The sequence below is a fragment of the Sinocyclocheilus anshuiensis genome, unplaced genomic scaffold, assembly GCF_001515605.1.
Source record: "Sinocyclocheilus anshuiensis isolate Anshui unplaced genomic scaffold, SAMN03320099.WGS_v1.1 scaffold389, whole genome shotgun sequence".
Classification (NCBI taxonomy): domain Eukaryota; kingdom Metazoa; phylum Chordata; class Actinopteri; order Cypriniformes; family Cyprinidae; genus Sinocyclocheilus; species Sinocyclocheilus anshuiensis.
The window spans coordinates 1,482,264-1,500,643 of NW_015536494.1; the positions used below are offsets into that span (position 1 = coordinate 1,482,264).

The window sequence follows — 18,380 nt, forward strand, 5'->3', positions numbered from 1 at the left end:
AATAGGCCTTTTGTGTACATAGAAAAAGTCTTCGATCTTTGAGTTCAGCTCATGAAAAATGGGGGCAAAAACAAAAGTGTTGTGTTTATAATTTTGTTCAGTGTATATATAACACCAAAATAAATAAATAAATAGTACAATGATATAAATTATTTCATATTTAATTAAAATAATATCAAATATCTCAGAAAAAAAACTTATTTTATTTCAGTCATTTCCCATTTTCATTTATTTTAACTTTATGTACTAAATAATGAAAACTGAAATAGAAATTAAAAAATTGACATTTTTAAAATAATACTAATAAAAATGACAAAACACACAAATCACCACAATTAAAATGAAAACAGAAAATACAAAAAAATAAACATTCAAAATATTAATAAAAACTAAAACAATATCTCAATGATACTAAGTTAACACTGATATATGTGACCATGGACCACAAAACCAGTCATAAGAGTCAATTTTTCAAAATTGAGATTTATACATCACCTGAAAGCGGAATAAATAATATTTCCATTGATTTATGGTTTGTTAGGATAGGACCATATTTGGCTGAGATACAACTATTTGAAAATCTGGAATCTGAGGGAAGATATCACCAATTTGCTGTCATACTACTACTCAACCAAAAGGATACTTTCCCTTCACCTGAGAAGTAACTACATACACTTAGAGCATATCTGAAGTATGTTACTTGAGATGTACAACATCCTCATTATTCGATTTGCCTTCCATTCACTCATTTTATTCATCACTTCTATGAACACTCGCACACACACACACCTGGCAGGCCAATGCATTATATCACACAATGAAATAAACTGCACTAGATGCTCATTTAATCGCTAACACCACCTGCTCCATCCAAAGCACTGATAGCACAGCTGTGCAGAGCGTCTGTGTTTAGCAAGCAGATGGACAGACACAGGTCACATACTACACAGCATTATTCCTATCTGCACACTAACCTACTGCAATTTTTTTTTTATCCTTAGCATGATTAGCACTGCAGCTAAAAAACAGTCTGAGTGTGAAATCTATGCAGATAGAGGAAGGGAGGGTTAGAGGAAGTGTCATTGCGAACCGACCCACTTACATGTGATTTTCACCCATGCTATCTGTAGTTTAGTGTGTAATACTGGGACAAAGCTCCGCAAAGCTCACCGACACAGATTATCCAGCACGCTAACACTGTGTTTTCTACATAGTCAACCTGCAATCACACTTCACTGCAATCAAAACACTCTTAAATTTTGCATTTTCTGTGTTTAGACCAGTCAGAGCCCATTTCACAGAAAAAATACCCTAAAAAGCCTATGCTTCCCTTTAAAAAAGTACTGTGGTGGTACTATAGTACAGAGATGGTACTAGATAGTCATACTATGGTACTTTAATTCTAGGATGATGGTAGTCATTCATATATTAGAGTCTGTTAGTTCAAATCATTTCTATGAATCATTACAAACAGCATGCTTCAGTTAACCTCTGATTAAATGACCCATTTGAGTCACAAAACTGTTCTTGTACAGTCACAACTTCTAGTGTGGTATTTTTCAAGTATTAAAATGTAAAATATCAATCAATCCAACCACAAAAACCCATTCATAATTGATAGAAAATTATTTTAAATAAATAAATAAATAAATAACCCAGGCCTTAATGTGGTGTGAAAGCAAAAGAACTGGAGTGCCCATAATGAGCAATAGTGTGAGAGCACTATGCAATCAATGTGAAATTACGGCCTTCGGGATCCCGGCTCCCTCTAAATGAAAGAAAACAGAGAATTGAAATACGCACCTTCCCTCGTCAGTCACAACCTTCCTGAAATGAGGCCACACAAACTGATACTACAAAAATCCACTGCAAGCAGGTGAAGAAAACAGAAATACAGTCCACTAACAGCCTCAATCCTTTCAGTAGCACTAGAATCCTCTCGGTTCTGATGTCAGGACGTTGTTTTCACCCAGATCAAATCTTCCCTCACTGACAGTTGTGTAAATCCCATGTAACGTTGACTTAAATGTGTAGAAGAATTTCACGAACGCCTTTCTCTCTAATCGTTCTCTCTGATGTCAGTGACATCACAGCACACACAGACTTATAAGCAGCCGCAGGGCATGCTGGGGGCCCAGAGCGGGGCTGAAACAGGTTGTAGCAGATGACCTGTGAGCAGAGGTGGAGATGTTTCTCTGGGACAGGGGCAGCATTACATGCTTCCGCTCGCCGCTGATTGGTGGAGATTCCGGCTGCGGCCTGATAGAGGATTTTTATTTAATCTTGTATAACTGTGTGCCAGAACAAAACAGCACTCTCTAACCAAACAAATCACGAATTTGTACTTTTTTCCCCCGCTCATCCTTTTTTAAAGACAAGGGCGATTATCTTTGCAAATCTAATTCCGTCTGCTTTGCAAAAGAATAAACTGGAACATGCAATAGCTTTAAACATACACACCACGAACATGTCCAATAAATGTCAACATCAGAAAAGAAACTACACAAAGTCTTTCTGTTGATGGACACACTGAATGATATCAAAAACAGAGATGCTCTACACCACTGTAAGCCTTTCTAAGCTGAAGCAAACTACTGTGAATACAGTGATGGTACTCAACAGTAATACCATGGGATTCTAATATTTACTGTAATCATGTACTAAACAATTATCATATTCAGACACCATGGTATTTGTAAGAATACATGCACCAAAAACAATGTTATTATCATGGCAATGAATGAATGAATGAATGAATGAGGTATTGTCAGTACCTAATGTACTGAAAAGCACTGTATTTTCATGGTACAACATACTTTTGTTTTATTGAAGTCCAACCATAAAAATACCATGGTTTTTAGGTATAATTTTAAAATTATTTAAAAATCATCGTATTATTATGGTAGGACTTCAATAAAATAAAACAAAAATGTAAATTAACTGGAATTAAATAAACAAAAAATAATAATAAAATGGTATACTACCATAACAGGTACTAAACATGTATGTGAAAGAATACCATAGTATAACTACAATAGATATATAATAATAAATATAATATTCACCCAGCAGAACAGTTGGTAGCACAATGGCACTCGTGCCCAGCACACTCTGAAGTGTTTCAGAACAGGCAGACACAGGAAGTAGCACAGCACTGCATCCCGCCTGTGCGCCACAGTGGTGTGAACGTCATTAACGGCCCCCTCCACACACAATGCCAACCATAAAAATACCATGGTTTTTAGGTATAATTTTACCAAATAACAAGGAGGGGAAAAAAATGAATTAAATAATAATAATAATAAAATTATACCTAAAAACCATGGTATTTTTATGGTTGGACTTCAATAAAACAAAAGTATGTTGTACCATGAAAATACAGTGCTTTTCAGTACATTAGGTACTGACAATACCTCATTCATTCATTCATTCATTCATTGCCATGATAATAACATTGTTTTTGGTGCATGTATTCTTACAAATACCATGGTGTCTGAATATGATAATTGTTTAGTACATGATTACAGTAAATATTAGAATCCCATGGTATTACTGTTGAGTACCATCACTGTATTCACAGTAGTTTGCTTCAGCTTAGAAAGGCTTACAGTGGTGTAGAGCATCTCTGTTTTTGATATCATTCAGTGTGTCCATCAACAGAAAGACTTTGTGTAGTTTCTTTTCTGATGTTGACATTTATTGGACATGTTCGTGGTGTGTATGTTTAAAGCTATTGCATGTTCCAGTTTATTCTTTTGCAAAGCAGACGGAATTAGATTTGCAAAGATAATCGCCCTTGTCTTTAAAAAAGGATGAGCGGGGCATTAACGGCCCCCTCCAAACACAATGCAGACAGCCATGTGTTCCTGCCACATTTACCCCATATCCTTTCAAACAGAAGCATTCAGGCCAAGCAGGCCTGCTCTCGTGAAGCTCTAGCAGTGTGTAAAATAGGCCAAACCCCTGAAGAATAAAGCAGGAGAATCAGTGCAGGCTAGGGAACGGCTCACCAACAAGACACACACACACACACACCACCAGGAAAGATGCTAGTTCAGGCATGGAATAAACCATGTTTAATAGGCCTAAGTGCATTAAAGACCCTTTGATTTGGTTTGACAAATAAAGTTATTTTCTGTGTTGACGTATTTCCTAACGCAGGAAGTGAAAATAACCAATAATTAGTCATAGCCCAGAAAAACCACACTTGATAGCTGGTAGAAAATGGACATAAGCAAGTATGACACTTGCAAAATGACAATTAATGGATGGAGAAGTAAAATTACTGGATTTTCATTTTATTGGGAGTGATTTTTAAGTCAGCATGAAACATCTCCTTTTACTTCAGTAATTTGACATTTCTGAGGGAAACAATGAAATAATGTACCTAAAAACATAAATAAAATAAATATAATATTTTATAATATTATTAAATAATAAAATAATAATTGTATGTTATAAAAGAAAAAGAAAGAATTTTTTTTAACCTAAAACCATGGTATTATAAAGGCAGGATTTTGATTAAAAATAAAATAAAATAAAATACAATAAAATAAAATAAAATGATTCAAGGATTTCAATTTATGACACTTGAAGAATTGTTGTAGTAGAATAACTGGATTTCCATTTAATGGGCTTGAAGTGAAACATCAACATGAAACATCATTAGCAACTAATTTTACTTCAGTCATTTGATATTTCTGAGGGGAACAATGCATGTCAGGCCTTGATTAAATATTACTGATTGGGAATTTAACAGACCAGAATGGAATTATGTAGTATTCATGATATCACTCGAAAATTAAAGTTGTTTCGAAGGTTGAAAAAGTCACTATATTTTTATGAAAAATTATTGAGACAAACCTTTCTATTATTTTGAATAAAATGCACAATGAATGAATCTTTTACAGTGAGGCCAGGAATGTGCATTAAGAAAATAATAGTGTCCATTTTGTTCCCATATTGACCTCTAATGCACTGTGGTTATTGCTTGATTATTGAAACATACACAAATATTAAAGTGGAAATGTGCGGCATTGCACAACAAACACCCTAAAGCATGAAGTGCTTCAGACAAACAGTGTGTAATTATGCATACTGGCGTCAACTGGAGCGGCCCAGACAGATCAGCCCAAACACATTTTACAGGAAACTGTAGCTGACAAGCTGAGCAATCAACACCAGAGGCCTGCAATTAACATCCTGCGCTGCTCGTTGGGCCCAGGAGGAAATAAACAGGTTTGGAAGTGAAGTGTGACCAATTTGAGCCACATCAGAGCAAGTCTGTCCCCATAAAGACCCATCAAAGAGCTCAGATCTGCCTCACACACACAAAAACATGCGAGAGACAGACAGAAAGCAGTTGCGATGCTGCCCTCAAATGCTACTGGAAAGCTCCTACTGATGAGTTCAGAAAACGCAATTGTGGTGTGAATGCGGTGGGTTTCATATTTATTTAATACTTGGGTCAAAGATGAGACATCCTATTTTGGTTTTCGCATCAAATTAAATTTACAAAAGTGATTTTATAAATTAAATGCAAGTAAAGTGTCTACAGTCATGCTTCAAATAACTTGAAATGTAAAGTTTGAAAATAAAATGTCAAAATATGGGTGAAAATTTTTTACATTCAGCGCAACAGATATATTTATGTAAAAATAAAACAACATACTTATTCTGACCTGTAGTCATTCAAAATATAAAAGAAAAAGTGATCATATTAAAATTTACTATAATTTAAATGAATAAAAACTTGCTGACAAATGAGTAAAACCTAGTGATTTGAAGGATAGTGGCATAGACCGGTACATTTTTTAAATTAAAATTAATTAGCATTTTGGGAACTGCACTGTGATCCTTAAATAGGGTATTTTAATTTCTACAACTGTAAAAAGGCAAACAAAGTACTCAGGTTCCACATCTAAAACGCCCTACAAACTGGTGCTTTCTGGCTTTTATTACATTATTTTGTGGATGAAGCATTTTCTGGGGGAATATGAGTACAGTTATGAGCATGAGAGAGGGTACATTTTCATAAACGAACACTCTGGAAAGCTAACCTTTGAGTTACTCATATCTGAAACCAGCGCTTCAGCACTTCCCTCCAGTTATGAACAAGAACACACTCCTCTCTACGTGTCTGCTTACTATGAAAAAAATTAATACAATTCTAAACATTTAAGTTTCTGTTATGTCAAATATATTTTTTATTAACACATAGTACAATATTCAATTTGATAATCCTTTCAAATAAGATTCCATTTGTAAACATTAGTCAACTACATAGTTAATATGAACTAACAATGAAAAATACTTTTATTAATATATATGTTAATCTCAACATTTACTTACATTATTATATACATTATTAAAATCAAAAGTTGTATTTGTTCATATTAGGTAATGCACTTTGAACTAACATGAACATTTTTACTAACTAACATTAACAAATAACTGCTGTAAAAATCTATTTCTCATTATTAGTTCATGTTAGTTAATGCATTATTATATTATATTATATTATAATGCATTAAAAATATTTTTCTGTAGAAACAATTTTCACTCAGAAAATGCTAGTAAATTTCACAAACAACTACAAAAAAAAATGGCAAGTAACACATTGAATTAAACAGAATTTGGAAGTAAAAAGACGGAAATAGTATTTTCTCATAAAACAATCAAATAATAACTTTTTACAACGCGTGTCAAAAAAAGATTATGGTTATGGTACGAGTTTTACGCAGGTTAGTTTTAATCAATCCTCTTTTTATACTGCTGAAAAAGTTTTCATGCTCTGAGAGTTATGTTTTCATATCTTATATTTCAAAGAAAATTCAAATTCGATTTCCAATTTCATAAGGTTTAAGTTGATTAAACGCTGTTAAGTCGATCGGATTGATAATTGTAAATCAAACCTTTAATTACCTTAATTGCGGTCTTATTTAATGCGTGGGTGACTGAAGGATCAGTGTCTGTGGCTCCAGCATGTTCTCCTGAAAAGCTGTTTGCGTCAGTGCTTACATTCCATTAGCACGCATTCATGTCTTATTCTTCTTTTACAAAGATGGATGTAGAAATCTAACATTCACAACAAGCCATGGCTCCTTTCAACACTCCGGTTCAATTTAAAGTTGGTTCGTTTCTGCACCAGTAAGCTTTATGCCCAGGGGATACTGAGCAAACCAAGACAGCCATTCTACCATCTATTTTTAACTATCATCAATTATGAAAAAAAGCTCCAACAATAATTACAGGAACAAGACGTGCAACACTTTCCTTTGTGCGCAGCGGCATTATAATGCAGCACTTCAGCAAGAAAAGAAAAAAACACATTTAGAGAAATAAAACCCCGTCCATACGTCACGGCTCGTGTCTGTGGTGCACTTACAGTAATCATTTGACTGATGTATGCAGGGTCCTGTTGTACGATCTGATGGCATATTATAAATGGACATTCAGAGTGCTTAATATTGCTGTGGAGAGGAGTTGGACTCATTACAGCTGAAAGAGAGACCATCCATCCATCTACAGCACTGCTGATCTGCTCTGAACTGATAATTCCATATCTGCTTACAGAACAGATGCATTCTCGCTTTCTGCTCATATTACTGGATGTGTGCACACACTGACTAACACTAAGAAAAAAGTACCAAAGAGTAGCATGGTAATAACTTCTTTCAGGTAAATTGTAAAGCAGCAAGTTTCTGAAACGATGACAAATGCAGCACTATACAAAGAATTCCACAGAAATTTCAGGGGAAAATGCAATAAAACACTGACGGACTTTTGCCCGAAGAGAACACTGAAAATATAAACAGAAACTGCAGCATTCTACGAAAAATCTGTAAAACAAAAAAGGGCCAATGTAAAAGAATTAATTTTCTGTAATGATTTTTCACAGGCGTTTTACCCATATCTGAATTACGCATTGCACTGTGTTCATGCTTTAGGACTGAAGGAAATGTCTGTAAACTTAACAGAAAAGGTACTGGTAATTTTTAGCCTGGACATTCAGTTTTTTTTTGTTTTTTTTTTCCTTAGAGTGAACTTGAACAGACTGGATAACAAAATCCTTTTTTTTACATTTTTTTATGTAATATAATCATTTCTATTTAACATAAACACCAACTGATGGTAATATTTGGCAAGATAAATGTGACCCTGGACCACAAAACCAGTCTTAAGTCGCTGGGGTATATTTGTGGCAATAGCCAAAAAAACATTGTATGGGTCAAAATTATCAATTTTTCTTTTATGCAAAAAATCGTTAGGATATTAAGTAAAGATCATGTTCCATGAAGATTTTTAGTACATTTCCTACCGTAAATATATCAGAACTTAATTTTTGATTAGTAATATGCATTGCTAAGAACATAATTTGGATAACTTTAAAGGCGATTTTCTCAATATTTATTATTTTTTTGCACCGTAAAGATCATGTTCCATGAAGATATTTAGCAAATTTCTTACCATAAATATATCAAAACTTCATTTTTTTATTAGTAATATGCATTGCTAAGGACTTCATTTGGACAACTTTAAAGGCGATTTTCTCAATATTTGGATTTTTTTTTTTTTGCACCTTCAGATTCCATATTTTCAAATAGTTGTATCTCGGCCAAATTTTGTCCTATCCTAACAAACCATACATCAATGGAAAGCTTATTTATTTACTTAAGACTGGTTTTGTGGTCCAGGGTCACAAATGATCAATATTAAAGTCAATATTTTGTTGATTACCACCAGTTTTGTTATTGTTAACTGAAACTAAAACTATTAAAAATGACCTTCAATAGATGAAATAGAGCCCCAAATAAAATGTAAATATTAGATTTATAAAACTGAAACAAAGAAAGAAAATTAATTTGTCTTGGCAACTAACTGAAAAAAGTCAAATAAGTTTAAGAACTACCAATTAAAACTAAAAGATATTAAATATTACAACAAATTTATAAAATAAAAACAAATAAAAATGACAAAAGCACATAAAATGTAAAAAAAAATTAATTAAACTAAGTGCTTAAGTTTAAGCGCTAAACTGACTAAAACTAAAAATATTTAAAAAGAAATATTATAAAACTAATAAAAATTGTAAACGTAAACTAAAATTGAAAACTGAACATATAAAAATATAAAAATAAAAGCTATTTCACAATATTATAAAATACTATAATACTGTATAAATAATGCTAAAACAAAACTGATCTGCACTTTTTTTCTATAAAATTGTCAATTTATTTAACATTGTATAAATTACTGGAGCCTACATGTTATTGTAAAATCATGACAATTTGAAGGAACTTAGTGTAATCAATTACATATATATATATATATATATATATATATATATATATACAAATCTATAGGTCTAAAAATCTCTGGATTCTTTGCACTGGCAGATTGACAACGGGTACCGTGGACATGGGCGTCCCAGCTGGTGGTCTCATTGAAATTCTCTGGGAGCGTATTTATAGAGGCTGGAGGTCCCTGCTACAATACCCCGGGCCAGGAAACCATGCGTAGCTGCAGCCTGACTCTCCCCATCTGCTCCATCAACACACACACACACACTATATGAGCTTACGAGATGCTACGTCAGCTCTGCTCTCCGATTCACTCAACATCACTTCTGTCTGACACGACTGAGAGCACATGGGGTGGAAAACAAACCCATTAGAGGGAAAGAGAGGGTTAAAGAACAACCATGTCCATCACAGCTACAAAAAGTAGCAATGCTATGAACTTAACCACTTTTTTTTAGCTCAGCTTATTATATGATAGTGAAGCTTTTCCACTAGGAAAAAATCGTGCAGGAAAAAATACTTACACATTTACATACCTCGGGTCTGTATAGTGACCCGATACACTTTTTACAAAACATTAATCAGAAAACAGGCACTCTTTTATATTTTACTATTTTTTATTGTTATATTGTTTATAGTGAATAGATTGAGGAATACTAAGAAAGTTGATATCTAACTTTAAAAAATGAAGGAGGGAGAAGGTAGAGAATGATGTCCCGGGTCGCTAAAGACCCGAGGTATGCATTTAAGCGTTAAAAGAACCATTTTTTTCTCAGTGTAAAGAATATTTTAATAATCTAAAGAACCTTTTGTGGAATGAATGTTAAAGGTTCTTTATGGAACCACTGATTCCATGTAGTAGCGGTTTAGCGTGACAAAAGCTACATTTGTGAATTTCACATCATATCACATGGGCTCAAGGGCAATATTAGCGCATAGGACGGCAGATTTTATACGAGTACTTTCGGAAACAGAGGTCTCAGAGGTTGACAGAGCATCTTATCGCTGACTAACTTTATCTACTGATTTTAAAACGTCCTTGAGTTCCTGCATTGCCACTGCAAATAGCCAAGTGGCTCAGCAACTGCCGAGTATAACCACAGGTTACCTGAGGCCATTACATTCACGTCACATAAAACAGCTAAACAAAACTCTTTGGTTCTATAGGACGATTTCTCTTAGTAAAACACAAAAAGCCACATACTTTTCTGCAGCGTGGCTTTGAGCAGCCTGGGAGATAAATTCTCTGCTGAAACCTAATGACGGAGTAAACACATATTACACAGGCTCTCTGTAATGGGGTCTGACCACAGAGAAGAAAACGAGAAACAGAAGAGAACAGCTATCAATGTTAAACCGCGATCACATCAGTTCAAAGGCTTTTCAAGGCCGGTCTCATTCACCCCCGATAGCTACAATCACACGGTAACCCATCTGAGACGGCACGTGCCTGGCAGCCGGTGCGCAAACTCCCATGTCTGCAAAATACTGAGATAATTAGCCTCATTCTACTGCCGCATGTAGAGGATAGTCGACGTGAAACAGTGGCGCAGTGTCCTGCAGTGCCATGCTAGCATTCACCTAAAACTACTTTAAATAGATGTTATGAATTCTTTTAGAATTATTCTTTTGTATAGGTTCAATGACTCATTCACTGAATGACTACATAAAATATTAGAATATTTCTAGGAACATTTCTACCAAAAATAAAAAAATTCAGACAGTATTAATTACTTAACCTCATGTCATTTTAAACCTGTATGCTCAAAACATTAATTGCATTAAAATATACGCATTTATAAGGAATATATATTTTGTTACACAAACATTTATAATGTTACGCATTATTTCTATTTAGCTTTCTTTTCTATTAAAATATCTCAAATATAACATATTATATAATAAACAAATATTCAAAATTATGATAAGCAATGATGTTTTCTTGTACAGTCATATATACATTGCAACCTGAAACTTGAGTTGATAGACTTCAAACAGGATCCTGTCAACCAAAATTACAACTGCAACAATCAATCCTGTAATTGATAATGGAATTGGATTCTGGGTAAATATTAACAGTTTCCGCTGCTGGTATTACTAGTTGTCTGAAGGAATATCACGGATAAGAAGCTCTTTAAAAATCAATATCGAGGGCTGGATAATTAGTGTGGTTCACATGAGAAATGAACATTTCGGAGGTCAGAGTTTGACCTTCATGGGACGTCACACAAGAGGGTCATGGGATCACGAAGCTACAGGGGTAAAAACAACAAGAAAAAACATCAACAAGCTATAAAAAAGTCTGGTGACTTTTTTTCTTAAAGAAATTAATAATTTTACTCCGCAAGCATGCATTCAATTGATCAAAAGTGACAGTAAAGACATTTACAATGTTACAAAAGGTTTCTATTTAAAATAAATGTTGTTCTTTTTACTCATCAAAGAATACTGAGAAAAACTGTTTCCACACAAATCTTTAAGCAGCACAACCGTTTCAACGTTGATAATATAATAATAAATGTGTCTTCAGCACCAAATCAGCATATTAGAATGATTTCTGAAGGATCATGTGACACTGAAGACTGGAGTAATGATACTGAAAATTCAGCTTTACATCACAAAAATAAATTACATTTTAAAATAAAGATTTTTTTTTATTGTAATAATATTTCACAATATTACTATTTTTACAGATTTGTATTAAATAAATGAAGACTTGGTGAGTGAAAAAGACTTCTTTCAGAGACATTTACAAATTTGACCAACTCTTAACTTTTGGAGTCTCGTTTGTTTCTCCTAGACATCAATGTCAAATTTTTGGTGTCTCCTCGAATTTTTGTTCCTACATAAAAGACCACAATAGTCTCATGTCACTTCTACAGTTTTAAGAAAAAAAAAAAGAAAAATTTCAAAAAAAATAAAATAAAAAAAAATTTCCAATTGTGCTCAAATTTGCCAGGAAATCAAAGTCTGGACTCAAATATTTCTCAACAAATTCTTACAAGACTAAATGATCTGATCTATGCTTCTAGAGCTTTCATATCCATTGCATGAAATTCAGAGATGATACGGTGACTAATCCACTTTGGGAGAGGCATGAGATGTGACTGATAAAAGCGCGGAACATCTCGTGACAGGTGGAGGAACACATGCTCTATATATGGCTGTGACCATCAGCGGCAAACATCTTCATAACATCCATCCAGCCAGAGCAGAGAGTGAGACAGACAGAAAGGAGAGCTGGTCTTTCTCAACACAGAGCCTGTGGTATGTGCAGGGACATCTGCTCTGTTTCATGCTCAGAAAGCACAACTGATTCCCTGAAATGATGATGGGAGTTTGTTTGTGGAACACACTAATGGCAAAGAGCTCTTCCTCAAGCTAGAAACTACTCCTCTACACCCTTCTGAAGATCCCTTCACAGGACGTCCTCTCTAAAGTGTTTAACAGCAGAGGAAGTTTATATTGCTCAAAGGTTGCTCTCTCATTGATCAGTGAGATTTGTCTATGATGTTTCTTCTAAAAAATTCCAGAGGAAAAACAAATCCGGATGACATAGAGAAAGAGCTATAAAATTCATGTGGATAGCAGCTCAGATCATTTGACTTCTGGAAAAACTTGATGAGAAAGTTTGAGTTCAAATTGAGATCTCTGACATTCAAATCTTGGCAAACCTGAGCACAAATTGAGACATGTCAATTGAAACCCTAGAACAGATTTCTTTATAAACTCTAGAATGATTTCTGGTGTTTAAAGGGAAAAACTCTTAGAAGCAGGAGGCAAACCTTTCATTCGCTTGATGTCTAGAAGAAACAACTGAGATATTAAAGAGATTGAATTGTTTTTTATACTTGTTTTCTTTCCCTGAACTAAAAAAAAAAAAAAGTGTAGAATTTACTTTGAATCTTTTCACTGAGAACCTGCTAGTAAATGTCATTAATAATTATGAAGAAACAGCAATTAACACACTGAATTAATTTTTTTTACAGTGTGTCTTTTAGACAACTCTGTATTTATACAGTAGATTTGGACATTTCACCATTAAAGAACAAATCTGAGCACAGTTTATGACACGGTTGAGATTTTTTTTTTAATCGAGAGGAAATACATGAGAGATTGGAGTGTAGAAACATCCGAGCAGGAGACCCGACCATTTATTCTCCATTAAATCTTCATTATGGCCTTAAAGAGAATTAATTCTTTCTGATAAGAAAACGAGACAAATTTACATACAGGAATTACATCCGCAATTGGAAATTCATCCTTCTAGAAAAGTAGTTCCAAACCAAAGAACATTTTTAAACATATGTTTAACTCAAATAACACCATTAAAAACATACCAGCTTCAAATTTCAATTTTTTTTATCCTTCTAAAGGGCAAGTCTTAATGTGATAATTCACCCAAATAAGTTTGATAAATGTAGTCATTTACTCACCCTCATGTCAGTCCAAAACTGTGCGACTTGTTTTTCCAATGTGTTGACAAAAAACACAGACATTTCTCAAAGTATCTTATGTTCCACAGAAAAAAGAAAGTCAAACAGTTTTGAAATGACATATGGGTGAGTAAATGGTGACAATTTAAAATTTTGGGTGAACTATCTCTTTAAAATACCCCAAAACATTACTTTAAAACTCAAAGTGCTCATAAAGCTCTGCTCTGGCACTGGAAACTTCTCTGTTTCATTCATTCACCTCATCTGCGTCATTTGCCAAGTAATCTCAGACGGCGTTTACAGAAGCCTCATGAATAAACCCACAATAATCCTGCTGTTGTCTCTCAGTCTCTGTGTGCGGGGGACATCCCTCTCTCTCTCTCTCTCTCTCTCTCCGTCTCCTCCGCAGGTCTTCCTGTCTCACACATCACCCACAGCATTGATCAAACAAAGTTGCCATGGAGACGCAGCCTCGTGAAGCACCGGCTAGTGGGAAGGGATATTCCATTTAAGAGAAACTTCAAATATGATTTATCTCTTCTGTTCTTCCCTGTATCTCTCTTGCTGGTTCTTTCTCTGCGGCCACCAAAATGTATTAAGCCAAATGATGCACATGGTCATATAGCAGAGGCTGCATCTCCAACTTAAAGAAAGAATTGTGAAAAATATTGATTCAATGAGATTTATCCTTGTATTTTTCTATTGTCTATTCAAAAATCAAAACGTTTGAATGTTTTTATGGAACCTAAAAAGACTGGTTTATGTAATTATCAAAATACATTAGAAAGAATAAGACTATACAATATTATTCATGTATTATTGGGTTATGTATCTAAAAAAAACAAGAAAGAAAGAAATCTTTTTTTTGCACAATTAGGATTCCTTTTTTTTTTCTCATTGTGTCATGATTTTCAAAAATTAAGAAGGCAAATTCTGCTTGCTTAATTATAAAAATAAAATGATTACTTGCATATTATTTATATTTTTCCCCTTTCATTCGAGGTGAAATTACTGCATTCATGACAGTTTTTGTACAATTCAACATAATATTGAAACAAAAAAAAGTTATGTGAACAAGAGAGAGAGAGAATTATTTTATACATTTATAAAGTGTAAATATAAGAACAAGTCTACAACAAATACAAGTCTCTCTCGCTGTAGCCCAAACAAAGACAGAACTAACATTACAGGCCCACACAACAACACACTCACTACACAAAAATGGGAACAATCACATACATTTGGAAGAAGAGTTTCCCGGCCACATACAAGGCATCTCTAAGGCCCTTATGGAGTCAGCCTGAAGCGGAAAGAACACGGTGTGACTGAATCCGCTCTGGTTTTGGCAGACAAAAGTTTTGGCTCTGTCGGTTAGTAATAGGTCCACACAGGGAAGTAACGATTCCCTAAGGAAAGACTTTGGCTAGACCATAACTAACCATACCTGATGACATTTTGGTGACATTATCCTTAGCCCTTTGCCCGATGTCTACCATGAAAACACACAATTCAGAAAAACTCCACTTAAAACCCTTTCTCTAAAGCAGCGGTCTCCAATCTTTCTTACACCACGGACCGGTTACGTTTGGAAAATATTCTATATATAGTATAGAATATATAAATATATATTACGCTATTATATAGTATCATAATTGCATTATATAATGGTTCAACGTATTATATTGTGGGTTTTTTTAGTCACAGATCGGACTATTTTTTCGGATAAGCAAGAAAAAAAAATTTCAAGCACAAAGAATGACAATGCCGTGAAGGGTTTTTGACATAGGCTAATTTTATGTGTGTAGGCCTATGTATACGCAACTCGGTATTTCCGCACTGTCTGAAACACGTCTCTATGCTTGGGCGCGCTTTGATTGTGTGCGAGAACATTACGAATTGAGCTTTCTTTCGTTTCTTCTACTTGTGGTTTAAAATTGCTTGTACGTGTAAATTGGCAAATTAATCTGCGAATCACGTGCATGCCGAACGGTAGGGTCTCATCTCTACGTATTACGGGTCAACTGCGATCCGTTTAACTCCTAATATGTGACAGATCAGAGCAATCTTTCATTTACTTATTTAACATGAAATTGTCAAATTGCTACTCCATATCAATCGCATACAAAGAAAATACAGAATAATTAGAACAATCATTAACATAACAGAGTGTGTCATAGCCTATCTATACACATTTTTCCCAGAACGTTCTTGCGACCCGGTAGCAATTCTTCCACGGCCCGGTAGTGGGTCGCAACCCGGTGGTTGGGGACCTCTGCTCTAAAGAACACATCATCATCTAAATGCCTCAGTGTGACGTTTCTCTGAAATGCAATCGCTGCAATTCAGCAGAAGTTGGCAGCCACACCATGCCTCCACCAATCAAGAGCAGCACAGGCTTTAAAGGTCCCATGACATGCCGCTTTTTGGATGCTTTTATATAGGCCTAAGTGGTCCCAAGTACTGTATCTGAAGTCTCTTTCCCGAAATTCAGCCTTGGTGCAGAATTTCAGCCACTACAAGCCAGTCCCACAATGAGCTCATATGAGAATGAGCAAACGCACAGGAACAAAGGGATGCTTGCACCGAACCCTTGGTGTGAGCGAAGTCTAGCGTGCTGATTTGCTGAGTGTGTATTTGTGCTGGCAGTGGAAGAGGCTTGTGCTGTAGATCCCTGGAGTAAAACGATGAGTTGCTTCCATGGCCTCACTCTTTAAAACACACTATTCAGCCTCGTGCCCTGAGGTCCTTCAGATGTTTACGGTGAGGTGAAGGACCACTGATACGCCTTTTGATGCTAGAGCTAGATCTTAGCGGGGGATTTGTGAATGTCTCCTCAGAACCTGCCCACTTCTCTTAAGATGCAAGGGCCAAACAATGATGCAAATGACTCACTGTAAAAAATGATTGTGATTTTAACAGTAAAAGTAAAAACTTTTAAAAACTGATTAACAGTAAGTTTCCATACTATATTCGGTGAATAAATGTAATTACATTTAATGTCATTTTACAGTAAAATACTGTTAAAAAATACGTTTTTTGGAAGTGAAAAAGTCATAATTTACAGTGACAAACCGTAAATTGACACTCCCAGGATTCCTTGCATGACACTTCATTTTTTTTTTTGTTAGTGAAAAACCATAAATTGACACTCCCGGAATTCCCTGCATGACACTTCATAGTTGATGTTTTTTTGTTGAATTAACATGATTCTTCTTAGTTTTTTCTTATCAGTTGTGTACACTAGGGTTTAATCTTACATCTAATGTTGTTAAATTAATGTTTATTGCATTATTTCAGTATCGTGTGTGTCACCATGATGGAGTTTAGTGTTTGTGTGAATGACACTATGTGTGACCTTCTATAAATATTGCCCTCAGCTCGTAGAAAAGCTGTTTGTGGTGAACTTTGGTTCATCATGTGACTTTCTCATCACCACCAGTTTTTGGTGGTTATCAGTGCATTACAATGGTTCAAAACAGATATTAACACTTCAATATGTTGGTTTATTAACATTACATCAGTTAATGAAATATGGTATTTTATTGTGAATTTAAGTTAAGTCTGTAAAACCTAAAATGTTGCTACCATATTTTTTACGGTGAAGTTCTGGCAACCACACTGCCGGTATTTTACCGTAAATGTCACAGAGTTTTTTTTACAGTGTAGATAAAATGCTCAAATTAATGGTTATCTGATATGGGGTTTTTCAGTGACAGATTCTGATGCCAATATCTAGAGATCTGGATATGCACAAGTTATAACGGTATTAAAAAATATTTTGAAAGAAATTGTTACAAGTATTGCAGGTATCAATGCAACCTTTGCAATTTCTAAACATAAAAAATACAATTTAATGAGACAAAATAAGATGTACACAAACTGTTTACTTTAAAACAATATATAAATTACCATTTAAAATCATAAAAAAATCTTCATATGAACGCTAAAAGTCACAAAAGTTTTATCAATAACTGACCTGTTTAAAAAGACAAAAACACAAATAATTAAGCAACCATTGATATGTATAGGGGTAGAGTGGGGTAAAACGCCCCCCTGCTGTTTTTCCCACAATAACCACTAGATAAAGTCATGATACATTTTTGTTGTAACTATGGACTACATAGACAAGAGTGATGTAGAAGTATTCACCATGAAGCTTACACTGGTGATGTACCAGAGAGAAAACGGGTTTCACAGCAAGTGATCTAATTTTCAGCAGAGAGAAAAAAAAGTGTTTTAAAGCTTGTTGTTTTGTAGAACATCACTGTTATATATGATATGAGAATAGTAAGGCTTGTAGATAGGAAGTATGTGTGATTTAAGAAAACTATAATTATATTTTCAGAATGACAATTTTTTTTTTTTTTTACTTAGTCTGTAGGGTAAAACGCCCCCAGGGGGCACGGCTTCATTACTCTGTCCTGAACATCAAAACCTTTGTTTTTCCATCAAATGTATTCTAACTAGTTGGTTGAATACAAATATTTGGACTTTATTAAAAAAATTCCTCAGGTAGCTAGATAGCATCAGCTAACAATATTTTTCAAATAGGCTGTTATAATTTTGTAATTCATAATTATTAATTATATTCTTTTCAATTTTAAGCTAAATCTGCCTGTACTCTGATTTTGCTGTAAATGTA

At 34.5% G+C, this 18,380-nt stretch overlaps 1 protein-coding gene across 15 annotated transcripts in view; it reads right to left on the reverse strand.

Annotated features, from left to right (window-relative positions):
- The window catches only part of rims2a (regulating synaptic membrane exocytosis 2a), a 182,726-nt gene that overhangs the window by 112,429 nt on the left and 51,917 nt on the right, over nucleotides 1-18,380 (reverse strand). The window lies entirely within an intron of this gene.